The following is a 27,759-nucleotide window of genomic DNA, read 5'->3' on the forward strand; positions in this document are numbered from 1 at the left end:
CGTGTGGAAAATCCCAGATTAAATTTGGGATTAGAACCATGGACCACCGCTACAACATTAGCATCAACATTAGCGTCAGCGAAAGTTCTTGGTCGTATAGTATCATACGGATTAATATCAGCGTGATCAGAGTTATCTTTGACAAACATCATACTAGGCCCGGCTGATCTAGTAAAATCATCCGAATACCTAGCTAAGCCTATAATTGTTGTAGCAACATCGATTTTATCGTTAAATGATTCAATTTCTTTTCCATCAATCATGTAATGCCGTTATTGACAAATCCGATTTTAAAATTTTCATCAAATGTATTAACAACAGGAGGACCACGAAATGGAGTAGCTCTTATAATTTCACCAACAACCTCGATAAATGCCTCACACGATAAAAAATATCTGCTGGTATCATGTACCAGTATCTGACGTTACCGCGTCATACGAATAATATTGATAATCACGCACTGATTCATCTTTACTTACTGGTTCATTTATGTCAAAGGCAGAGTTAGATATTCGCGAGAATATTTTTATTGTAATTGTTATCTTCTAAAACGAAGACCACTTCCTGAAAACATACTGGTATTTACTATTTCATCCTGCTGATTTATCAACGATGTTAATTTTTTATTTGCCGCATCATTTATTATCTTGCTAACATTGCTGGGAATCACTGCCATACTCGGTAACGCGATAGGTTTTTTTCGATGAACTAAATTTAATATTCTGTCCTTGACTGCGCTATACTCCTTGCTGGCAGCGCTACCAATAGCAGCGGTTGCTTTATCGCAAATAAAATCCATTGCTTTCATTGATAATTGTTTTGCGATTGGTCCAGTCTTAGGAGCTATTCGTGTAACAAGACCACTAACAGTATCACCTAATCCGTTTCCGTAGGTAACTTTGTACACAGGTAACCGTGAGTTTACCACGTGGACAGGGATATATCTACGATAATTTTTATGTACTATCATCTTATTTAATTATTTATATTTAACTAGTCGCTATCAACAAGTTCATCGATGAGATTACGATATACAGCAACATCAATAATATTACCTTGAAATAATCTTCGGCAGATATCAGTTGCTTCGTTAATTATTTCCGGTGAGTTATTTCCTGCTCGCTTTCATCCAGTAAGAACCTCTAACCAAGATACATCATTGACAACGTTGCCGCGGCAGACAGATTTATAACCGCTGCCGGAAGCACCAAGAGATTATTTTCTTCTTTTATACATATATTTTCTAAAATTTTTATAATCCGGATCATTAAGATCAACCCTGGTACTTTTATGAATGAAATATAACGCGGGAATCGAGTCATCTTCAGTAATATCATCGGAATATCTTGGTAATAGATATTTTCCTTTTTCTTTGTAATCAAATACAGCAATACGAATTAATTCATCTTTATTTCTAAGTTTTTTGAAGGCACCTTTATTGAACATTGTTGCAGGTATTACGTCGTGTAATTTTAATTTTTCTGGTGGAATATCAACAAGTTTTTCTTCTGGTACATCTTGAAATATTTCTTCTTCTGGAGATAATTTTTTTAGTTCCACTTCTTTAATAAATTTGTTATAATCTGGATCATTTAAATTAACTTTTTTATTTTTGTAATAAGCAAAATATAATGCGGTATTCCATTTTTTTTTTCATTCATTTCATCAACATATTCTGGTAGTAGATATTTTTTTCTTTCATCATAATCATATGCAGCAATTTCAATTACTCTATTGCGATCTTTAAGGAATTTAGGTACATTTATATTAAATATTTCCGAAGATATTTCAGGTATTACTAATTGTTTAGATTCTTTTGTTTTTAATATATTACTATAACATTTCTTATAATTTTCATCAGTTAATTTCACAGGTTTTTTTACAGATGCAAAATATACCGTGGTAAACCAATCTGTTTCTTTTACTCTATCTACAAATTCAGGTTTTAAATATTTTTCTTTATCATCAGAACCATACGCGGCAATATCGTTTAATCTATCTCTATCTTTGAAAATATTAAGGATATTATCGGTAAATATATCATGTGGTAGTATTGCTTTTTCTGTTTAGGTTGCTTTTGTTCAGGTTGTTTTGTTTAGGTTGTGCTGGAGGTTGTAACAGCTGTGGTTGTTGTTGTAATGTAGCAAGAACTCCATCTATTGCTTGATTATATGCAATAAATCTGGTATCATTTGTTCTTGCTTGATTAACTCCGTAATACACTTTATATATCCATTTGTACCATGTCTCACGAGATATATTTTCATTAACGTATTCAGGTCTTAAATGCTGATTTCGCCGATCAAATGATAATACGGCATATGCAGCTAAATTATCAATATTTTTTTCTCTTATATCCATGACTCTATTTTCGGTAAATTTATTAAATGCAGCAACCCCCTCCCTTCTAGCAGCAGCTTGTTCTGGTTCATCATCAGGTGCAACAGATACAGGTGCAGGAACAGGTTGAGGTCGAGTTTGTTCTTCAATTTTTTTAGCAATGGAAGAATACCATATTTTCTTTCTTCGGGATCTTTAACATCTCCTAATAGAACTCGTTCAGTAGTTGCAGTTACTGGTTTAAATAAAAACTCAGTTGATTCAGCGAAACCTTCCTTTGCATCATCAACTGCTCGCATTTTTCGTTTAACTGATTCTCTCACTGGAATATATTTCTTTAATACTTTTAATCGTTCTCGTGCTAATCCATATGCTTCTCCAACATCCATATTATTGATATATAATTTAGTTTTTAGAATAATAATATATATTTTTATCATTATGAAATTAAAAATATTCGGATAAAAAATGCATTACTACCACGATGACAACTAGATACATACTATGTAGTTATTTTTAGATTTTTTGGCGATTTTTAATCATCGTAGATGCGTTCTATTACGAATTTCAGCCCTTCTGCGAAGAAAGTTTTCTGTTGAGGGTTTTTTATGGACAAACGATCTAGTTTGTTCGCCCTCACTGCTGCTGTAGGTTACTTGGTGCAATTTCAGTTTCAATGTTTTTAATCCAGCCCAGTTTATTTTTCTCTCTCACTCCAGACGTCAGCATAATTTTTCCCTGTGGCATGATAGCGGAGGGGAAAACGGAAAAAGAAAGGAATGCGATTCATTTGTGTAGCAAGCTAAATTCATTAAAAAAACGGGGATTGTTATAACTTTTTCGTTATTGCCATTAGTCACTAATGATTAATGAGTGGAAATTCGTCATTGATCTAGAGGAATTGACCAAACAGCACACAGTTCCAAAAATGATTATGCATGCGTATTATTGAGCCATGGGAGAATCACAATTTGATTGGTTTATACCAACACTTTGAAAGCCATGTTGGAAGCAAAACCTATAAACAATCCACCCACTCGCTTCCTAGTTATACTTTATGAGTTGTTCCTAAAACTCAATAATTCTGTACTTAATGGAGAGAAAAATATGGGTATTCCAGAGGGTCAGCTTCTATCATCGGTGGAACTTACTCAAAACATACAAGAGAAAGTTCAGTTGATTGCAAAGTATAAGCAAACAAATTCCATCCTTTAATAAAAGTCACGGCCGAAGTCTCGAACTCTATCCACGTCTTCCTGGACACAGCAATTAGCTTGGTAGAAAACAAACGCCATATAGACTACTCAAAACCATCTGATAAACGCAATCAAAAGGCCTCAGTGAAGAAGACTAAAAAAAGACAATCACGTACAAATATAAAATCATCATCTTCTTACGGCAAGAACATTTATATTTCAATATCCTTTTTAAAATCGCTCATTAGTCACATACTCGCCTATAATTACTATTAAAACAATAAATATCCGGGATATAGTTTACCGTTACACATCTTTACGTAAAGAAAGTACTTTGATATGAATCATCTATTTTTAGGTCGATATAAATAGATGCACAACATCATCGGTCATCCTTTGCAAACTAGTCTAAACAAAATACTCATTCAATCTAGTAGAAATGTTTAAATAATCATTTGTCATTTCAACGCTTGTTTATGTGTATGATATGTCTTGTCTGTGAAAAAGACACAGAGTCGATTCCACCCATGCTAGTCAAGAACAAGTTTTGCACTCTTCGTTGTCAGTTCGTTGCATTTATCTTAAATCAGTCCTTGACATACGCGATTCCTTGCTAGATCCATTGCACTAGAAACGACTGTTATTCGACATAAAACTTGTCTTGTTTATGTATATGTTGAAAATTGTTCTTGTTTGTTGAGTTATTTGTATTCATGCTGATTAAATATATCAAGTCTAAGATTTGCTAGAACGTCGTTTTAGATCATGAAATATATATTTAGAATCAATCAAGACTATAGTCCTGCAGCATGAAAAGCGTCGTCATTCGATAGGGCGATTTCCATTAACGGGAATATGGCAAGGGAAGTAACATCTGGCAGGTAATTTAAGTATTGTAATTATTTAAACATATGTATCATATACAATTGCTACTTGCAATAAGATTAGTTTATATGAGAGAGAGAGAGAGAGAGAGAGAGAGAGAGAGGGAGAGAGAGAGAGAAGGTAGTTCGATGACAATTTACGTAACATACTTTATTCATTTGCAAAATATCCATTAAGCAAAGAATACTAATTATTAATATTTCTAATACTCTTTATTGTACCGGTATTTCGCCACACTGAAGAAAATATACAGGTATCATTTACTTCTTTGCGTACAGTTGATAGAAGCGTTGAGAATAGATTGCTTTCTATTATTTGCTTAACTCATATCGCGATACTTCATCCTACAGAGGTTACACAGAGAATTAAGATACTGAAACACCAATGCTATCACATTGACATAGGTTGGCTGATTAGAAGGGGCATAATGAGTATGCTGACGGAAGGTCTATAAATAGGAACGCAGTTGCAAAGCCGTGGAAAATAGATTTTGTTTTTTTATCAGTACTGAATTTGTGAAATTCAAATAGGTTCAGCCCAAGCGGTACGATCTGTTGTGGTGATAGGATTGTGTTTGGTTCGCATCGTGTTTCGCGTGTTTTATAAATAGTATATGAGTGTATATTAACGGAGAAGAGATTTGAACAGTCGAGATGGAGAAGAAAAAAGTCAGAAAAAATCGGGAAGTCTTCCTTGTAGATACCTGCATGTTCAGTGTGTGACCCCTGTTTATCTCATTTTTATAACATCACATCGTTAATAGAATATAAAGATCACACATTAGTAATTCCAATGCAATGTCTATCTATCATTGTGCTAACCATACAGATGCATCGCTGGTATGAAACACCGATTTAAGAAACCTTCTGAAGAAACGGATTACAGAATAAAAAGCACTGTGACCAGAGTAGAACTTTGTGGCACTATAGATAAAAGGATGGCACATTAGGGCAATTCTGGAAATGACACTTAAAAGCAAAATGGATTTGGCGACCTTGAAGGGAAAAAGAACATCTGGGGCAAAATTTTACTTGGCGATCTTGGTGAATGTAGTAAATGCATGAATCCTCCTCTTCCCATTTATCCATTCACATCCTATACAGCATGTGGTCCTTGATAACTGTAACGTGTAGCAAATGCATGAATCCACCTCTTTCTATTTGTCCATTTACATCCTATATAGTATCTGGTCCTTGATAACTGTCACATGTAGTAAATGCATGAATCCACCTCTTTTCCATTAATCCATTCACATCCTATACAGTGTGTGGTCCTTGATAACTGTCACATGTAGTAAATGCATGAATCCACCTCTGTCCATGTATCCATTCACATCCTATACAGCACGTGGTCCTTGATAACTGTCACATAATGTTTGTTCAAATTCCCTAGACTGCATATTGGGCTTGCGACTAAATTATTAACAAATAAAAACACTTCAAACAAACAATTCCTATATAATTAATGACCATGAATGTTTTAAAAGGCCATGGTGGCCACTAAGTGTTCCTGCTATCTGACAATTCACTATACAGTTGTGTGCATTATCACTCTTCTGAACAATTTGGCCACTAAGTCAGTGTTCCTGCTATCTGGCAATTCACTACACAGTTGTGTGCATTATCGCTCTTCTGAACAATCTGGCCACTAAGTAACTGTCCCTGCTATCTGGCAATTCACTACACAGTTGTGTGCATTATCACTCTTCTAAACCGTTTGGCCACTAAGATAGTGTTCCGGCTATCTGGCAATTCACTATACAGTTGTGTTCATTATCGATCTTCTGAACAGTTGGGCAACTAAGTAACTGTTCCTGCTATCTGGCAATTCACTATACAGTTGTGTGCATTATCGACTCTTCTCAACAGTTTGGCCACTAAGTAAGTGTTCCTCCTATCTGGCTATTCACTATACAGTTTTGTGCATTATCGCTCGTCTGAACAGTTGGGCAACTAAGTAAGTGTTCCTGCTATCTGGCAATTCACCATACAGTTGTGTGCATTATCGACTCTTCTCAACAGTTTGGCCACTAAGTAAGTGTTCCTCCTATCTGGCAATTCACTACACAGTTTTGTGCATTATTGCTCTTCTGCACAGTTTGGCAGACACATAAGTTAAATGTCTACCAGTTCAAACTACTTGATACTTTACTTAGCTTGCATTGATTACAGGATGAGGTAATTCTGATATAATTTTGATTGTAATTTTGCCTAATTAATATTCTTCATAAAAGTGCTTCAATGTGCACCTTTGTAAACCATAAAATGCTCACTGGAGCAATCTCTATGTCAAATCTTTACTTTCAAATGAGTAGTGTATGATTGTTGATAAACTCTTCAGTTTCGGAGGCAAATCATTCTTGCACATAGTCCGGAATTCAATAATGCCTGAATGGAAATAATAAAAATCATCAAAACTTGTGAAGTCTGATGGACTTATTATATTGTGTTTAATACCTCAGATACTCAAGAGTACTTTTGATTTCAACCTGTCAAGTCAATAAAATTAAAGTACTGAAAGGCACTTTACTAGTTTCAGTGTTACTTCCTTTAAGAATTGATTAAAAAGCATTAATGATTTTCTAATGTTTATTTGATTATACAAAGGATCAATTTCCATGAGTTTACGTCTTAAGTAGAGTGATTATGTCAATTAAAAACCTGTGGTCATCTGGTTATATTTAAATGTCATATATTACATTAGGAACACTTCAGACAGTGTATAGTGATATCTAGCCCTGGGGCATCATGCCATGGACATTTTGTAGTATATCTCACCGAGTCACATTATCCTGGCACCAGGCCAACCACTACTAACACTAACTTCTTAATGCTGAGCACCTAGTGAGGCAGTTGTAAGTAACATTTTACAAGTATTTTGTATGACTCGGCCAGGGTTTGAACCCATGCCCTTCTGATTCCGAGGCTGAGCTTTAACCACGAGGCCACTGGAGCAGTGCTGATGGAAACAATGACCATTTTTAGCATTCAGACTTTTTATCTACATGTAAGCACCATTGATTCAAACATGTTATTAATTGCATCAGTGTCAATTAACTAATGGATGAGTATTGGTAACATAAGTATTTTTTCGTTTGACACTTGATCATACAGCTCTTCAACCAGGTTTTCTTTATATCATTGTTATATATTGGTATGATTTCTGTAAAGGGAGCAGGAACACTTCAACTTCATCACACAACTGTCTTTTTTTTAAGCCATTGTTATATATTGGTATGATTTCTGTAAAGGGGGCAGAAACACTTCAATTTCATCACACAACTGTCTTTTTTTTTAGCCATTGTTATACATTGGTATGATTTCTGTAAAAGGGACAGAAGCACTTCTAGTTCATCACACAACTGTTTCAGTACATTGTCACATTATGCAGCTAGACATTTCTGCTTCAAAAGTATAATTCAGTCCTATTTGGGACACCTTGAACCTCTACACTGGTAAAAATGTATTATATCTCTTTGCCCTTGCAACTATGTCACACTTTAAACTTGGCACTCATCAGTGACAGCGTCTTCTATCGTTGGTTTTATATTTTCTTTTAATTATGATAATATGATACAAGTTAGCTCGAAGTTTTAGAATGGATGTTTACGTAACTTTGGCACTTAGTAAACCATTTGAACAATAAAGTTCATGAATTATACCAGTTGAGAAGTGTAATATTGTACAATATGGTTTGACTGGTACAGAACACCGTGAGGGGCCCTGAGTGGCCAAGTGGTCTAAAGCGCTCGCTTTTTCGATACAAGGGTGACGCATGGACTCCTGATCGAATGGGAGAGAAATATATTCCGAAGATTATCGTTTGGGATGAAATATGTACGCTGTCGTTAGAAACATTAAAAACATTTCTTGATTGGTTATTAACAAAACAAACTGCTGTGATAATGTGTGGCAATCATGGTCAACCAACACCGTTTGTTGGGTTATCTCTACATGATTGGCTAAAGAATTTTGTTGATTATTATGAAGAAATAAATGATGAACATAAATCTCTTGATGTAGAACTAAGAGAGTTCTAAAGTTTATCAGACTAACAACGAATACAATTTAATGTGTAGTAATGCGTAAAATAATTTTAGAAACCCCTATTAATAACTGTTGGAATTTGCGGAGACCAAATAATTTGATAGTTGCAAGTAAAAAGATAGTTCGTGATACACTTCAACGACAATTATTTATGTTACATAAAGAAAAGTTTCCAGAATTACCAGATACGCGACGACAGAATATCGACGTTGATATACGAGGATAGAATGTGAAACAGAATCTGGTATTAAATGATATTATTTTAATTGATGTCAATATTGTTGAAGATGAGCTAAAAATGTACAAATCTCCGTGGACGTTAGGATACACGATGACGATTCATTCATCTCAGGGGATAACTATTTCTGATACTCGAGTTTGGATCGTCGATGATCGTATCGCATGGTCAAATTTAGTTTATCTCGCAGTGTCTAGAGTTAGAAAAATATCTCAGCTGCGGAAAATTGTCATAGACGTTACAGAAACCACTGGCGGTGTTATTGACAATGATATAATAAGAAAAAAATTAGTTATAAACAGTGTGGAAAAAAAATAAACGCGACTTTCACCTTGATGTTGAATTTATCATAGCTCTGAAACAACAGCAGAATAATCATTGTACGAGCTGTAATTGTGTAATGTTTTCGCAGTACTCGAGTAATAATCCAAGACAATTTACTGTAGATAGAAAAGATAGTAGTCTTGATCATACTCGCGAAAATGTGATGCTGACCTCTCTTGAGTGTAATTGGCGTAGGCGTGCTAGTTAAGTGATCGCGGTGGTAAATATGTGTCTTCAGGAATTACTTGTAATTGTTCACGTACAAATCCACGTTGATGAGCAGTTGAATCTAATCTGTAGATTGCAGGTCTACCCGTGAATCTTACCACGCTAGATATTTTATGTGTTGTAATAGTCGAAATAGGATCAGTCGCTCTTCTTATACCACCTTCATATTCACCGGATTCATATACATATCTTAGAGTAACATTACCTAATGCTGGCTGCGCTGAAAAATCACATCGTTGTACTTTTTTTTTTTTTTTTTTTTTTTGTAATTGCATTTCATGGCAGTTGTTCGAGTGATTTCATTATTTAACGCAGCTATCATACTCGGTAATCTTGCAACCCATTCATGAGATCTCGTATCCTGGATTTTTTCCTTCATGTATTGATATCCAAATAACCGCTCAGCAAGTGTTCGATTAAATCGTTCAACCAATGCCTGATCACGATGAATTGCAGTATGCCTTCGTCGTATTTTGACATTATGTCGCTTCATTAACGATGATACTGTACCAAGAAATTCCTTGCCAGGACCAACCTGTAATAGTTGTGGCCATCGTAATGGTCCTCGTTAACAAATTCGTTCAAAAGGAGATACAACTTTAGCCACTGTTTAAGTTGATAATGGTTCTGCCTCTTTATATCTACTTGCAACGTCAATAACAGTTAATGCGCATTTGTACGTTATTTGACTTCTCCCAATTTTAATAGCATCATGAGGTAAAAATAAAATATCTGCTTGATGAACTTCATTAGGAACGCTGACATCAAAACATCAAAACGTGCATGCTGAATTAGTTTAGGTGGTGGTAGCTAAATTGGCCATATTGCCTGTCTTGCTAACCACGCTGCAACGGTGGAACGTGTGACATTTCCTGCATCAGCGAGTTTACTAATAGCTGCTCTACGTTTCCAGCATCCTCTTGGGCTATAATAAATCGATTCCATTAAACAAATTAATTAATTATCAGCCCACAATGTTAGTTTACTTTTCATCGCGGATCTTACCAACCAATTAGCTAATGATTCTCTGATATTTTTATTTTTTATGGAATTTAACGAATGAATCAACTTCACATCTGCAATATGTCTATCTTGTAGGATTTTACTTTTATAAGCTACATCATGAACGTGACATGCTTTATCAATATCGTTTATAGGATACTCACCTGGGTTTGGCTGATCCTGGTTGTCAAGCCTGATATCAAATCGGGGACCAGGACCACAATAATTATATCCTGGAAGGTGTTTTTCTCCTGGGTATTTGGCCCATGGGGTTCCTGGAAACTTTGACATTAATGTAGCAATATCACTACCGTCTTTATGTTGAATTCTAGGTGAAAACGAAAATTTCTTTCTTTTACATATTGTACATCTTCCACCATACGCTATTCTTTTATTTTTTTGTCATAACAGTGGATAAATCAGTGGTTGGGTTTGTAACTCTACAACCTAAACAATACAAATCCATATTATTTATTATATTTATATAACATGAATGTTATTGATTTCTCAGCGACACGAAAGCAAGAGCCAGTCAAACACCATCCAGCGCTACCAAATTCTATCAGAATGATAATAATAGGTCTATCTGGATCGGGTAAGACGCAAGTATTACTTAATTTGATAATGGGATAAGTTGTAATTAGTAGCTCCGTCAGTTGATGATCAGAGTTTTCTACGATGTACTTAAAGATTTTAATGAAAACGCAAGATTGTTGGACAAAGATGGCGAGGATATTATTAATTTTATCACTGATATTGATGAAGCGCCGAGTGTTGATGATTTCGACGGATTTGTTAATAATTTAGTTGTATACGATGATGTGATGCTGGACAAACAATCGAATCCAGCTAGAGCATTTTCTCGAGGCAGACATAAAAACACTGATGTGATTTATGTTACTCAGCGATACACACAAATGTCAAAAGTGATCAGAGATAACTGTAATAATTTGGTCGTTTTTAATGGAGTCGATACACATACGTTGCGAAATATTCATCAGACTTGGTGTAGAGGAGATATGGACAAAATTAGATTTAACACTTTCTTTTCGCGAGCACAGTCAACCCCACACGGATTTATAATAATATATTTACTTGATCCCAAAACAAGATATCATGTGGGTCTTGAAAAAATATTTGGTTAATAGCAGCAGAGGAGGTGCGACCTCAAGTTGGTTCAATTTCGTAATATATTGGCGCTTATCTCGATTTTTCAGTCCGAGATAAAACAACAAAATAGGACAAACTAACCCCCCAAGAGAGACTATTTGAGAAAAGCCTCAGTGTGGTTAGAATATTTTGCTTTTTAAAGTTATTTACGTAATTTAATCTTTTTTCACGAAGTCTTATTTCGACATTTGGACCCTTCTAAAAAGTGGTATGTTCACCTCCTCTGCTACTTATATTGACTCCTCTTATTTTTCATGTTTATATAATCTAACATAAAATCATGAATGACGCTTTATCTCTGTTTCCTAAAAAGGTGTTATCCAAAACTGAATAAGATGCATCAAGTCCTTTTATTGCAAAAACATGTATCTTTTTATGTACAAAGAGCCCCTGAATCGTTTGAACAAATTACTACTCTCTTTGAGGAACTCCTAGCTAAATCATGATTAATCTTTGGCAAAACCTGTGCTGTTACATATAACAATATATTAATATCAATGTAAAATTTATTGCAAATGAAACATTGAGATGATGCTGTCTATATTGTTCATATTTTGGCAACATTTGCCCCCCCCCCCTTTGTGTGAAGGGATTTGATATGAACCTATGGCCAATTAAGGGTGTCATCTATCACCTTATACAAATTCCGACGTAATAATTAAAAAGTAGTCGTTAGCAAATGAAATGCCGTATATGATGCAGTCGAAATGTGCAATATTTGACAAAATGTCGTCACTTTCGCCCCTTCCTAGAAGAGGGTTGTTATATCGATCCTAATATTTCACAAAATTTAGGCTGTCAGGGAAACGATATATACATGTTTATATAAAACTGGTCAAGGAATTCATTGCAACTAGAATATTTTAGATGACGTAGTGTAAAATGTGCAATATTTGCAAAACAATCATTACCCTCATCTCTGGTGAAATGGGGAAGATATTTTCGTCTTATTCCTTGGCAAAATTAAAACTGTGGTACGTAACCTCGCATCAATTTCGACGTAACATTTATCAAGGAATCGATTGAAAAGGGAATTTCTGAGATGACGTACTGGGAAACATGCAATATTAACAAAATATTGTTGTGTGTATCCCTATACTTCGTCTTCGCCTAATTGTAGAAATATTTGTAAAAATACAAACGTAGCCGATTTGCTGGTTAGGCTTGAAAACAGATAACGACTGCTATAGTTCAAATCGAAAGTATCAGTAAAGTTCGCATTGCGTCACTCACAAACTGAATATTAAAGCAATACATGTGCCACGGCTAGATTACCGAGATTTCTCCATGTGAGGCCATTTGTTTTGATCACGTGACAATATGGCGTCGGCGTTCGCCTAACTTAGTATAGGGGGCAGGGTCCAGTTTTTATGTACAAATTTGGTGCCGCAATCAGCAACCTAGTATAAAAAATCATAACAAAATCAAATACACAAGTGAGGTCAAAAGGGTCCATATTTTTGGATACCTATATTAAAACAAAGCATAAGAATGGTATTCACTTGACCAGAGAAGTCAATGGCAATTCACAGCAGAAGAGGTTTATGCACCCCAACCCCTATTTTATACCTGCATTTTTCACATCCAAATGCCATTTTTGACAACATGTGGTGCTGACAGTGCAAACGCAAGCCCTTTCCCTGGATGAAAATTTTGAGTAACATTGTCTACTAAATACTTTGATGCAATTCAGAATAGTTGTCATCCAAGCCGTTTTTGAGATACTCTAGTTGCCTTGAACCCACGTGTCTACTGCTATGGGAGGCTAGCTCTTCTTCCTAGCCAACTATTGGTATTTCACTATCAACATACTGCAAAGCAACTATGGAAGGTGCACATGCCTGACATCAATTTCAAGAACAACACAAGCCCTAAACACCTAGTTCACAGATCTATTCATATCTATAAATACTAAACAATAATAGCGGAAGGGTCACACCATAGCCTCAAGTTAAGAAATTTGCCAATGGCCAATTTACGAAACTGGACCCTGCCACCTTAAGAATTTGGCTGAAAATGGTTTATGTCAAAAGTTGTGTACATATCATATATTTAGACAAGATCTAGTACAATGGTATAAAGGAAAACTTTTTGTGAACAAAACTAAAAATGGTATTATGCTTTTGAAAAAGTTACCACTTTGCGGCAAAAAGCACTGCATTATCTACATTTTGAATTATGACTGACTGAATTTCTTGAAAGATTTCAAATTGTTTGCAACCTACAATGCTTTTGGTCTTTGTTTACCACCATAGCATCAGTACAAAATAAAAATTCCTTTACAATGTTTCATGAATGTCAAGAAGAGATCTGGAAGTTATAAATTTTAGGAGGGAATGACAGAAATGCTATGTTAAGTGTCAGTGACAGAAGTGAAAAGTTTCTATAGACTCTTCTAGCAAACTTAAAGAAATCACACATTTAAGTTAATCATGTACTTTAGAAGTGCTCTTAGACTGATATAAAAGGAGTGGTTCCTAACTTTTCATTATCATTCTGGAGATTCTAAGAGCAGCATCAGTGTTTCAGTGTTGTGTCAGTGTGTGTTGGGGGGGGGGGGTTAATCGCAACACAAGTCTAGCTAGTCTGGAGAAGTCAAAGTTTAATCAATTAACATTAGACAATGCTGGAATATTGATATACTGATGTGTGGGACCCTAAAACTTACAAAGTGACCTAGCAAAAAAATTCATTGATACATAGCCAATGAAATTGACCATACATATACAAATTACTCAATACAATTTGACATAGAAATTTCTTCTCAGACTCCAATTTACTTACAACTGATTTTAATGTTTTCTGGAGTTTACAAAATCATAGTAAATAATAAGATAAGGTATAGAACAAGTATTTAAAGTTGAAAATCCAGTTCAAGGTAAAAACCATTTCACCGACTTGGCTTTTGATAAGCACGTACCATAAAACAACTCCTGCAGAAGCTAAATCTGTCCGTCAAAGTCACTCTCTTGTGCACTTAGATCAGAATGAGTATCTGGATGAGATTGAAGCTATTCTTTCTTTCAGCATGACTAACCGATTAATCCTAATCTCCTACCATGCAAACTGAGACCTGCAAAAAGACAAGAAACCAGTGATATTGAAGTACATTTAACATTCAGTGAAAACATAAGACTTTCAGAGGAGAAACTGTATGTGTATTGTCAAATGCATGAAGCTGCCACTTAATTTTAAGCTTTTCCCCCTTTGTTAACTGAACCTAGAAATTTCAAGATATATACATAACACTGAAACATTTTCTATTATCACCCAAGTGTGAGATATAAATCTCTTATGTTAACTTCAGAGTGGGGTCATGAAGGTGGAAACTATGTCGGTGTGATAAAACTTTCATTCTTTTCACCAAAATGTAGCAAGTAATATGCCATATGCATCATTATTTCTAAGACCGTTCCACTGGTGACATTAAATATTCACAACAGTATGCTTATGTATGATTCCTCCGAATTCTATCTGCTCCTGTGGAGTTAAATTACTTTAAAGAATACATGTTGACATGCTATGCAATTGTTTAGGTGTGTCTGTATTGAAATGTGAATTCTATTCATAAAAATAGAGGTGCAAAACCTTGACAGCTACAGAAAATGCAAGACAATACATTATGGTTACCATTTTGTTCCCATATTTAGTAAGTTAAGTCCAAAATATGCTACTTTGTCATGATGTAAACAGTTCTTACATGGAGGTACAAAACACAGTTACCTCCCTCTCCAAAGAGCATTACATACAACACTAAGTGATATATGGAAAAAGGAAGGAGATATAATAAAGTTAATGCATACAAATTATTTAAATAAACACAAAGAAATAAAAAAGTATAATAGATGTGGCTGACTGCACCATCAAAAAACTGTCAATTTTCCTTAAGGGGGCAGGGTCCAGGTTTTTTGTACAAATATAATGCCGCAATCAGCGACCTAGTATAAAAAATCATAACAAAATCAAATACACAAGTGAGGTCAAAAGGGTCCATATTTTTAGATACCTATATTAAAACAAAGCATAAGAATAGTATTCACTTGACCAGAGAAGTCAATGGCAATTAACAGCAGAAGAGGTTTATGCACCCCAACCCCTATTTTATACCTACATTTTTCACATCCAAATGCCATTTTTTACAGCATGTGATGCTCACGGTGCAAACGCAAGCCCTTTCCCAGGATAAAAAATTTTGAAAAACATTGTCTACTAAATAGTTTGATGCAATTCAGAATAGTTGTCATCCAAGCCGTTTATGAGATACTCTAGTTGCCTTGAACCCACGTGTCTACTGCTATGGGAGGCTAGCTCTTCTTCCTAGCCAACTATTGGTATTTCGCTATCAACATACTGGCAGAGCAACTATGGAAGGTGTACATGCCTGACATCAATTTCAAGAACAACACAAGCCCAAAACACCTAGTTCCCAAATCTATCCATATCTATAAATACTAAACAATAATAGCGGAAAAAGTCACACCACAGCCTTAAGTTAAGAAATTTGCCAGGGGCCAATTTACGAAACTGGACCCTGCCACCATAGCAGAGCGCAACGCAGGGAGCATACTAAACAGGGAACCAGACTACCATAATACTAGATTGCGAGCTTAGGCCGGATACAATGAAAATCACAATGAGTCGACTAGAAAACATGTACACTGCGTGCTTTCAGATGTACAAAACTGCTTTTGAAACAACATGTTCAGCTCAAACAAACCGTGCATCTTAATAGAAGGCAGGCAGTGGTTTGGTCTGTTTACAATAATTTACAAACCTCATTTTACTGATGAAACTATTTTCGCTAGCGAGATGAAATGACAAGAATGTTGTGTAAATATACATTTAAACTTGTATATGTTTAATCAAGTTTGATATTTTCGATTCAAATGTTTGCGTTTGTCTATTTATCTTTGCTCGATAAGGGGGTAAGCCTAGGGTAAGCGGAAATCTCCATTTAATACGCCAATAAGTAAATTACAGTTGACCAGGTAGAAGCTCGCGATATTGATCGTATTTTAGCATCTCTTCTGGCTGTTCACTTTTTATAGAAATAACACCGACACAATTAAAACACGTTTATGCGGTGAGATAAAACTTAGAGCCAACACAGACATACAATAGAGATATACATATCACATGCCCTAGAATTATACATGATTCAAGGGGTAAATGAACTATAAATAGTAGTTAACTCGATACAGTAATTCATATCCTATGACATAGGTCTCGTGCTCTCACGCATTGTTTACTTTTGTTATAATGCATTTGCAGGTAGGATGTGAACTAAAGTAGGGAGAAAAAGTTTACAACAGATGAAAAAGCTAAACGATACCCAAACGCTTGAAACAAACTGAGCACTTGATACAGGTTTCAAGTCAGAAAAGTGACAGAAAGCTTAAAGGGAGACAATCAAAAATGTTACCTACAACATCAATTATCTTAGCTGCACCAACATAACAGAGGAAATAATAAGGTGGTAATGTTCAATATTCAAATTATCAACTACCATTGACAGACTAAAGAACAACTTTCCACAATATATATATATATATATATATATATATATATATATATATATATATATATATATATATATATATATATATATCTCCAGATGATTAGGTTGTTGGTAGGTCCGATTAGACATAGCAATAAGCAATACCTCTCACAGGGTGAATGGTTTATTCACTAATACCTAAATAGGTGATTATTCTTATATGTGAGGTGACACTGTGGCAAACTGTGAGTTCGCGACAGTCCCCACAAACCTTGTAACCGTTGTATGATGTATTTCAGGCTGTCGTTCTTGTGTTTGTCATATGTTTGTACGCATGTACGTCTGAAAACTTAACGCGATTTGCTAAACAGCGCCTGTGAGTGGAAGTGGGGCTACAGTATGCCTAAAACATTGTCCTACCTTTTCACACTCGTACCTTAACTTCTTATTTTTATTTCGTCTCGAACACAAACACACACACACATAGTGCGAGATGTGATTCACGTTTCTGAGAAAACTAGAACCAGATGTGTCAAATTTTAAAGGTGTCAGACTTCCATAAACAAACGTTTCTTTAATTTTTCTGTTTACTCAGTCAGAAGAGGGGCCCCGAGTGGCCGAGTGATCTAAAGCTCTCATCGTTACGGATCACTGCCATCTCACTGTCTGCGTATAGGTTCGTCCAATGTGAGTATGTGACAAACCTTGCCAGCAGCTTTTAGAGGGTCGGTGGTTCTTTCCAAGGTTTTTCCGGGTTCCTCCTCCACCATTTATGCTGGCTGCCATGTATAGCCTATCTTGTGCTTAAATAGTCCGAGTTTCCTCTGACCCTTGCCACCCCATTTGTCGATTGTTGGATACTTATGTTGGGGTGTAGGGTCAGAGCGCATTCCCTATCGAAAAGTTTTAATTCGCCGACACAGTTTGGTGTCGGCAAGATATAACCACTTTCTAGCCGACCCAGCACACTTGAACGACCTTTGATCGAGATATACCTGCATGAAATCGATAGGAATATGATTTATTTTCTTAAAAATCGTGAGCATAGCATTTGTGATGTCTTTAATCCGCTGACAGACTAGACGAACTGACTAGACGAAAGGACGTCGTTGCTGAAATTTGACCTAGATCTGGTCATTTGCATTCCGAGTCACATGACCATACAAATCTCGGAACCTACATGTCAATTACATCAGAGGTCATATAGTCACGTGATATCGACAATAAACAAATTTCCCAAGTTGTTGTAATTTGGACATATTATAGACAGGTCACTTATAGTTTGTAAATAAATATAAAAAAACACTTAATTCTCAACATACTGATTCTGAGAACACTGTCGGTATCGCAGCAAGGTGAAGAAAACCATTTTCAAGAAGTACCGAGCACGTGTCAGCAATGTGTTTTGTTGGTGTCACGTGACTACGACATTGACACGTGCTCTTCGTAGTGAATCTGGTTTTCTTCAAACTTCTGCAACATTTACAGATTCTGAGTTTTTTTAAAATAAAATTACATAGACTTTTATTTATATGATCGATTTGTTATCCTACAGCAACACTAGAAATGGTATGTTGTTGATATCACGTGACTTTATGACATCTGATGTCATTGAGATGTCGGTTGCCAGAGTTGTGTAGTCACGTGACTAGGTATACAAATGGCCAGATACAGGTCAAATTGTATCAACGATGTACTTTCGTCTCGTGTATCAGCGGATTAAACTCATAACGAATGCTATGATCGCAATTTCTGAGAAAATAAATCATATTGCTATAAATTTCATGCAGGTATATTTCGATGAAAGGTCGTTCAAGGTTGCTGGGCCGGATAGTAAGCGGCTACCCCATGCCGACACCAAATAAGTGTCGGCGAATTCCAACTTTTCGATAGGGAATGCGCTCTGACCCTACACCCCAACATAAAGGTCCAAATATAAAAAATGGGGTGGCAAAGGTCAGAGGAAACTCGGACTAGTGCTGAAAATGACGTTAAAAGTAAGTAAATTCAATCCATTTAACTAAGATATGAAATCCCAGGATGCGCGCTTGTGTGTGTGTGTGTGATTTGGATTTTTAACGTAGCTTTAACAAGTCATATCTCTACGATGTCTGCAGTGTGACAGTTTATAGTGATGTCTAGCACTGGGGCATCATGCCGCAGACATGTAGCATGATGTCCCACCCAGTAACATTACCCTGATACCAGGCCGACCAAGATGCTTTAGGATCTTGTTATAAGTTAAGTAGTTTGTTACTAACCTTACAGAATTCCATAAAATAGTATGAACAAACAAAATGAGAGTTTTATATCACCAACGTCATTGGCGTTCACTTAGCTGTTAGACTATTTTCGTTTAGCTACTCATTTTTGCTTTCGTCCTCAACTGTTGATATTTCCTGAACAATTAGCTTTCGCGTCATTATTCTCATCTGATTTATTGACCGAGTCGATGTATTTGTTACGTTTTAAATGTCTTGCAATATATAATATCCCCCAAAGATTGTGCAGAGAAATACATGATACCCTGACAGAAATGTTGACGTCCTTATGGGGTCATGGCATTCGTTTTGGTACAGCTGACGTAAAAAAACATTTTAACGTATCGCTGGTAGATTTGTCATAATTAATTTTCCGATCAAATGTAGTCCAAGGCCTTTTTGTGAAAGACGTAAAGCAAAACTGCCTTTTTTGCCAATGCATGCATGCAAGTATCAAACAGGTGGTAGCTTGATACATGCATATACAACTATAACTTAGATTCGTCAACATCTGCACTGTTTTTTTAGCTATCTCATGGCAGCTATGTAATATGAAAATGAGTGTCTAGGTCACTGCCCTTGATTATTGCACAATGGGTGATGTGCAAACATTCCCTGACTTTAGGTACTCACAATCAAGCCGGTTTCTTTGAACGGCGTATTTTTCAGTTATGAAGTTTTATGAGTCACAAATTCGTGACGAGGGCATGAGTTCAATAATAACGTAAGAATCCGCACTAATTTGCCCTGTGTTAACGACTTTCAAGGAAGACCATGTGTCAAAAAGATATGGTTTAGAAACTCAAAACAAATTCGTCATAATCGTTGACCTAATGAAAATGGTGAACCCTAAATAACAGTTTTTTTTAAATACACAAGACGGTGAGAGTTGAGTAAGTGGCCTAGGTTAAAAAGGATGTTTTGTTGTTGTTGTTGAGTTTAATTATAGTGGCGTGCGCACAATTGTGCATCTGCCACTTTTTTCTGACTGCACCGCAGCCTGCTAGTTGTTCCTGGGGAAGGGGATGGTGCCACCTCCCCCAGGTTTTTATGGATTCAAGGAACCCTGATAGTTTGGCCTCAATCTGTGGGTCCATAAAGGTCCCTACAGTTGAATGTTTGGCTGTCATTAGTGGGAAGGAGAGCTCGGGAACGGTCCTGCTTGCTTTACATCGCTGGTTTCTTGTTGCATTTGCCTGGTGTTTCTTGGCGTTTTTTTTTTTTCTTCAAAATGTTCTAAAAGGATGGGGGATGTTCTATGCTGTTTATAGAAAAGGATGTTTATTTTGCCATCCAGCTATATGTTCTTTTCATGAAGGTTTGGCTAATAAGTGTTTCATTGCTCACCAAATAGTATAGTGGGATTATCTTGTGTCTGAATCCACAGTAAACGTCTAACAGTAGTTTGCCGTATTCCAGAAACCAGAATAGTATTTTATTTATCATCATTTCCATTGTTTTGCAAATGCTGCTTGTTAATTACATGGGACGATATCTGGAAGGATACCTTGTCCATTTCGGTATATTGGTACTTGTATCGCTGTTCCTCTTCGCAAAGACTGTGGAAAGTCGTCAGTTTCCCAAATGTTACTGAACATGTTGAGCAGTGTGTTGCAAGGTACATCAGGTGAATGTTTCAAACGTTGTCAGTGGATATGATCTGGTCCTGCCGTGTCACCGGATATATTAAGAAAGCCTTGTCAAGAGAATCTTGTAATTCTTTGGGTGTGTCGCACAATTGCAACCGGGTGGGTTTTTGGACTAAATGAACAAGACAAACACAATGTGAGAAAGATGGAAATTTACTAATGAATTAATAAAGATAAATATATGATGTAAACATGCAATGAATCTCTTACGCTTTCAACATACGATTTACTCAAATCACTCTACACAGCATTCATACATCGAAAATAAACCAAAAATATTAAATCAAAATGAAGTATAGATCCAAAAAACCTCATGGACTGCACATACGCTTCAAACAGTATTTTACACAATAAGAGATTCACATAATCTCGAATATGAATTCTATTAAGATTCAAAATAATGTTATGAACACAAGTAAGATTCAAAATAATCTTATGAACATAATGAAGATTCAAAATAATCTTATGGATATAAAAATGGAATGGAACAACAATTGATCCAAACGTATGCTGCTAGACCCCTTGTACAGTCGCACGATTCCTTGGGTTGGTCCACACTCTTATCGACCGCTCGCACCCTTTATGAATCCACCACGAGTACAGTCATACGTTACACGTACAGACAGCATACAGCACTTTTTTTAATTTGCTACGTCCACGTCCGTGGCACAGACATACGTACATACATACATACGTATCGACAGCACGTAGCATTAAATGTTTTGGAAACTCCAGATAGCTCTAAGCAACTTTAGACGGCTTCGGACAGCTTCAGACCGCTCTAGTCATATTCACAGTCACATTGACAATCACACTTCATAGAGACAATCACAGCGACAGTCACAATCAGCTACAATAACAGTCAGCTACGATAACAGTCAGAATCAGCTTCAAACCCAGCCAGCTACAAACACAGTCAGCTACAATAAAACCAAATTGGTCATAAGAACAGTTTCTGTATAATCTCTAGATATGTGATAATACTTTAACCTCTAACAGTTACTTGTAATTCAATACTTTAAATCTGCGTTGTAATAAATACATTATTACGCTAAGACATTACAAACCGAATAAGCTTCGCATATCAAGTGAAAATGTAAATTTAACACTTACCCCTATGGCTGGAGAACAATGGAGAGTGTATACTCCTTGACGTGATCCAAAAACTACCAGTGTGGTTTTAGAAATTGGTCTTACTTTAATCGATAGGAGAGTGAGTACAAGTCAAGGTAGAATACCCGTGCATATCATGTTAGTCATGTTACCTCGTCACAAGTAATCTCTGTGGCTAGGTACATGTTAATACAGTCGCTTACCTGGAAAAACACATTCACCCTAGATAACGTTGTACGCATGTACAACGAGAAATAGGCGAATAGTTTTAAGACAAAACCAAGTTATTTCTTTACCTAATTATGTGATAGAATGCAGAGCTTTAAATTTAGTAATGTAATTTAGAGGAACCATTTCTTTCAGGTTTATGACATGTAAGTCTTGAGAATCCTGTAAGGAGTTTATGAACGATGTTTCGACCAATGTATTTTTTATATTTCTGACACGTGACCATTCATCAGATTTCTTTGTATGTTTGATATAACTGCCTGTGTCTTTACCAATGATTTGTCATCCATATTCCATACTGATTAAAACCAGTTACGAGAGTTCAGTTAATAGACATAGAATCTCCGTATTTTTCTCTTGCTCTCTTTAATGGTACGCGAGCTTTATAAGGGAATTATTCTCATCTTCAGTTACAGTAAACCGCCGATTTGCGCGTATTTTGCGTTCCTGAGAAACCTTTGTTATGTCGAATTTGCGTGACGAGAATCCTTCCATCAGTGGGTGCCAAATCTTCATCAAGGTCAAACAAATAAAAAATGGGCGATTCCGGCTTGGGAATCCATGCTGCACGTTCGCGTGCATATAATTTAAAACCAGATGGTTGCAGAGATAGGGTTGTGTTGGCAACGCGGTCTATTCTTTCATTACTTTTAATACCGTCATGACTATGTAACCAGCAGTATATTGTATACAGCGTGGTATGTTTAATGAGAATATTGGTCAATAATTTGTTTTCGAACTTTGTCTTGTGGAGTGAATGAAACACTGATAGTTTTGTTATTTTTCAGGGCAATCTGCTGAAACACATCGAATGCAGGACATAAAGGGAGGAAATTGCAGAGGCGGACAAAAATCACGCAAACGCGATAGACGATATGCATTGCAATCGTCATATTAACTTCTATTAACCGTGACTATGTTGGTGCGGTGGCTCATTGGTCACCGTGATGGATTCAGGACGGAAAAGGTGCGAGTTCGAATCCTACCATCTGATCAGCGTGGGTGAGCAACCGTAGTCTGCATTTGGACAAGGTGATTTACTCCAACTGCTTGGCACTCAATATATCCATACTTCACGGTCAGGTAGTTTTATCAAGTATTCATATTTACAGAATTCAAACACGATTTGAAATTTGAATTTAAAATTCGCGTAGCTTGTTACGGGAAGAGGAGGTGGTACTGTTGCATTAAGGTAGTGTTCCTACGTTCCGTACTAATTAAAACTAGTTGCTAAGCGTAAATGTACTAAGACCATGAGAGTATTCCGTCTTCCAAATGAATACGGATAATTATATAATATGAGTAACATACTTAATTTTAAAGTTTAGTGTATTTGAACCATGCCACCTTACGCAAAATATATTAAACTGGTTAATGCCAGATATAAATTGGTTTAACATGGATATGTGCGTAAGCAATGAAGAGTTATCTCCCTTGCTCATCCGATCATCCGTTTGTAGCGACAACGACACATCATCATACAGTTCCTTCAGTGAGTTAACGTTTAAAAAAACCCGTCTGTCTCATAGGGTAGAAGGCGACAGACTCACGAAAAAGAATATGTTCCAGTGACCGGGGCGATCTGCATGATGCTGCATCGTATATGAGGGATGCCACTCTCCACTAGTGGGTTTTATGTTCTAAGGCTTATCTGCGGTGTGTTCATTCAACATTTTTTTCCAAGAATGAAGAACATGCCGATTTATACAATTTTGAAGTCAATATATGGAATTTCCAGTTAGAAACTGGTGACTGCCAGGCAGCTTTGACTGCATTACCTGCCATTAACAGTTGCCTATCCAGGCAGCCAACGCTTAATAATACTGTTTCAGAGTGTATGAGCAAGCCATGTTTCCGTATTATCTGGGATATTAATGGTGTGTCAGTGTTTTAAAAAGGCTTTCAGCATGAAAAGGGAATCCGATGCATTGATCTACCCAAGACTAAACTTTACAAACAACGATATAGTATGGTGCGCGCCTGGTATTTAAGACAATTCCGTTGTAGGTGCCTACCATTAATAGTATCATGCCCGTTGAGATAACACCAGTTAATATGATAGTACAGGTAAACCCCGTTATAACGCGATAATCGGGTTCCAAAGAATAACATTGCAAGATCGCGTTAAAATTTTTTTAGAAAAACTTCACCATAGAAAATGTGCATTGAAATTTCAGTGGCATCAGTTTTAAGTAATATCTTGATCATACAGTAGATCGTTTGTTTTGTTCGCCAGGTTTCATCAGACATCAAATATACATCAGTTTTGAATAGTATACACGCCAATATGGCGGAAACTGTGCACTGTGAAGTTAAGGCAACATTAATCGCAGTGCTGGGATTACAATCTGCTACGGATACGAATAATCGGCTTTTTCGAGAGCATGTATTTAAGATGTTAAAAGAGAGGTCCCATTAAATTTTTAAAAATGTGAGCCATGCTGATATCACGTTATAAGCGGAATCGCGGTATCACGAATCGCGTTATAACTGGTTCTACCCGTAATTTTATGTCATCTCTATCTAACTTAAACTGTTTTCCCTATTCACTTTCCCACACTCCCGCCCCTTGTACATTTATGCGACATGCCACGTACAATTAATTGTAATATCATAACTACACAGGCATGAACATCAAACGATACTTAGTTGTAACACTATTAATTCACTCATAATGTGTTCGATGTACAACAGAGCTATTTTCTGTTAATTTTAATTTTTAAAAATTGATGTGTAGAACCGACTTACCAATGTACATTTTTGTCATTATCGACGATAAGAGAATCCCCCACCCCCACCCCGTGCTATACCACTGAACTGATCACATGAATACACTTAAATAAAGTCTCTGCAGAGCTTCGCCTTCGCCTGAAACGCAATATTTACGAAGGTGGTATGGACAAAATCATCACAATAATCTTTGTTGATATAGAATAATCTAAGCAACAAGCGAACGATTAAATAGTGCCTAGATTATATATATATAAAAAACAACCAAAAACGACAAGTATAGTCTACCTGCAGTTGAAACAAGATTTAATATGATTCAACACGATATTTCAATCCTTAGTTTAAGTCCAGTTAAAATGTTCTGGCTGACTGACTGATCGTAGTTTTAATCAAACATTAGACGATATCACCTGTTTTAAAGTATCCCTGCTAACAATGGTTGCATCCAACCAAAACATTACGTGAACATTCTCTTTCATACCTTATTTGTATCTGCTTTCCATGTAAGCCGAACAGATGCTAACAGGGTGTCAAAAACACAACCATAGTAAAATGATCCTAAACCTTCTATCTGGAAAGTGTGATCACAGTCTGTTCGATCTATCGGTGAACCGCTCCGATGGCCTAGTGGTTAGAGCATCCGCTTCGGCCGAGTCATACCAAAGACTTACAAAAATGGCACTAAGGCACTAACAGCTACCTTGCTTGGCGCTCAGCATTAAGAGATTAGTGTTAAGGCTGGTCGGCCTTGTGTCAGGATAATATGACATAATGCTATATGTCTGCGGCATGATGCCCCAGTGCTAGACATCACCATAAACTGCCACGCAGCAGACATCGTAGCGATATGACTGAAGTTTTGTTAAAGCTACGTTAAAAAGTCAAAATAACACATACACACACACACACACACACGCACGCACGCACGCACACTCACTCGATCGGTGTGCGTTTGGCCAATATTGGGAAATAATAAAGTACGAATAACAACAAGAAAGTGACGACTTCACCCAGATTTGTTTAACAAATTCCCATAATAATTAGCCACAACGAAAGAATTGATAGGAAAGTTATGAAATAATACAGTGTGGCATATTCTGAAAAGGACGTTTGGTCATAAATAACAGAGATCTCAAGCCCCATACGAAGGTTCCTAGAGAGCAAACTATCGTTTATACTAGTATTTTGAGAAATCAGACCTGAAATTATTTAGAATCTTCAAAACATGAAAATTGCTTAAATTTCGACTTCCATAAAGTCTTGAAAATATATTTTGTACAAGTTTGTAATGTTAAACATTTTTATCGACTTTAATAATTATTCAATAGCGCAATCGAGCTTGTCTGTAAAGTCTGCACCGATGAATAATCTAACAAAATGTTATTCGTTTGGAATGTAAATAATGCTTTTCACGACAACTATAACTTCTGAGCACATTTCAAAATGCAGTTTTGATACTTACGCTGTAATATGGCCAACTGAATATTTTATCGAGCGATCATCGTCTTCAGAGACCGAAACCCAAGAACATAATATTTGTAGTTTAATGCCATTATTAGCACAAATAAAGTTTAATTGTTTTATCTTCTCGAGACAATTCAAACACGGTTTATAGTATATAGACCGTTTTTTTACAGCTATAAATACACACAGCAAAAGACAGTGGTTCATTCAGTTTTGTATCTTATTATACTATATCCGTAGTCCAATAATAACAGATCCACAGGTTACCCTTTGAAGAGGTAACATAGCTATAAATAAACGTCAGCTATTCATGCATTATGACAAACAACTCTGTCGAGGAAGTTTTCTGGTCAATGTGTACCTTGTCATCTATACTAAAAAACATGGCTGTCTTGTTGAAGACATTCCTTTTATTATTATAATTTTTATATATACCTTAGGAATACGTGCTGCTTCAGTGAATTACCATTTATCCTAAGATGAGATTGAAAATTATATTGTTTCTCAGTGTCCTAGTAATAGTATCTGGGGAAAAAAACATTATTATTAAATTAGTTTTTTTTAAATTTTCTTATTTTGTTATTTAGTTTCAGCAGTTTTAGTGACCCACTCTGGAACAACGGGCTATGTATGTGTGTGTGTGTGTGTGTGTGTGTGTGTGTGTGTGCGTGCGTGCGCACGCACGCACGTAAGTAGGTAGGTGGGCAGCTGCTGTTCTACGGCTCATCAACGAACGAAAGGTAGAGCTCTAAAAACAAAACAAAACAAGTTCCACACAAACTTTTGGAAGATAGATATAAACATAGAGTTTATGATAAAATAGAAAACGTAAAGAACGGTAAAATTGTCTAAAATGTATAACGTGATAAAAATTTATTGTATAAACCGCATTCTTTTAAAAGTCCAATATATTATTGGATGATATATCCTTTTACGACTCCGTGATCTTAAAGTATGTGACAGAAAAAAAAAACGAAGTCGTTTAGTAAAATCAACAGATAATGTATTTGTCTAAGTTACAAAGTGAAAATGTATGAGGAAATTGTACTATTGTTAATTAAATCTCAGATAATCTCAAATTTTCTATCTCAAGTCCAAAGGTGTAGACGGGGCCGGCTAAATGCTGCTAAGCCTGACAAAGCCCGACAAAGCCTGACAAAGCCTAACAAAGCCTAACAAAGCCACACAAAGCCAAGTCAAATACAAAATGTGCATTTATATTGTTAATTATAATATTGAATAAATTAACAAAGCCGAAAGACTAGTTTTCAACATATTTGTGCAAAAAATCGACCGAAAATTGGACGACAGAGTACAAATTCGAAATAGAATAATGAAAAAGTAATAACAAAGTTTGACAAAATCATACGTAAACTGTTTATTACTTT

The 27,759-nt window shown here is 36.1% G+C and overlaps 1 long non-coding RNA gene across 1 annotated transcript in view; it reads left to right on the forward strand.

The window, feature by feature from the left end:
* LOC149774723 (uncharacterized) overlaps positions 1-26,569 on the forward strand; it is a 73,704-nt gene extending 47,135 nt beyond the window's left edge. The window contains exon 2 of the long non-coding RNA XR_016416723.1: positions 22,966-26,569. This is a non-coding gene — a long non-coding RNA (uncharacterized LOC149774723). The remainder of the gene's footprint in view (positions 1-22,965) is intronic.
* The last annotated feature ends 1,190 nt before the right edge of the window (positions 26,570-27,759 follow it).

The sequence above is a fragment of the Sinohyriopsis cumingii genome, unplaced genomic scaffold (assembly GCF_028554795.1).
Source record: "Sinohyriopsis cumingii isolate HCF-2022 unplaced genomic scaffold, ASM2855479v2 utg000160l, whole genome shotgun sequence".
NCBI lineage: Eukaryota > Metazoa > Mollusca > Bivalvia > Unionida > Unionidae > Sinohyriopsis > Sinohyriopsis cumingii.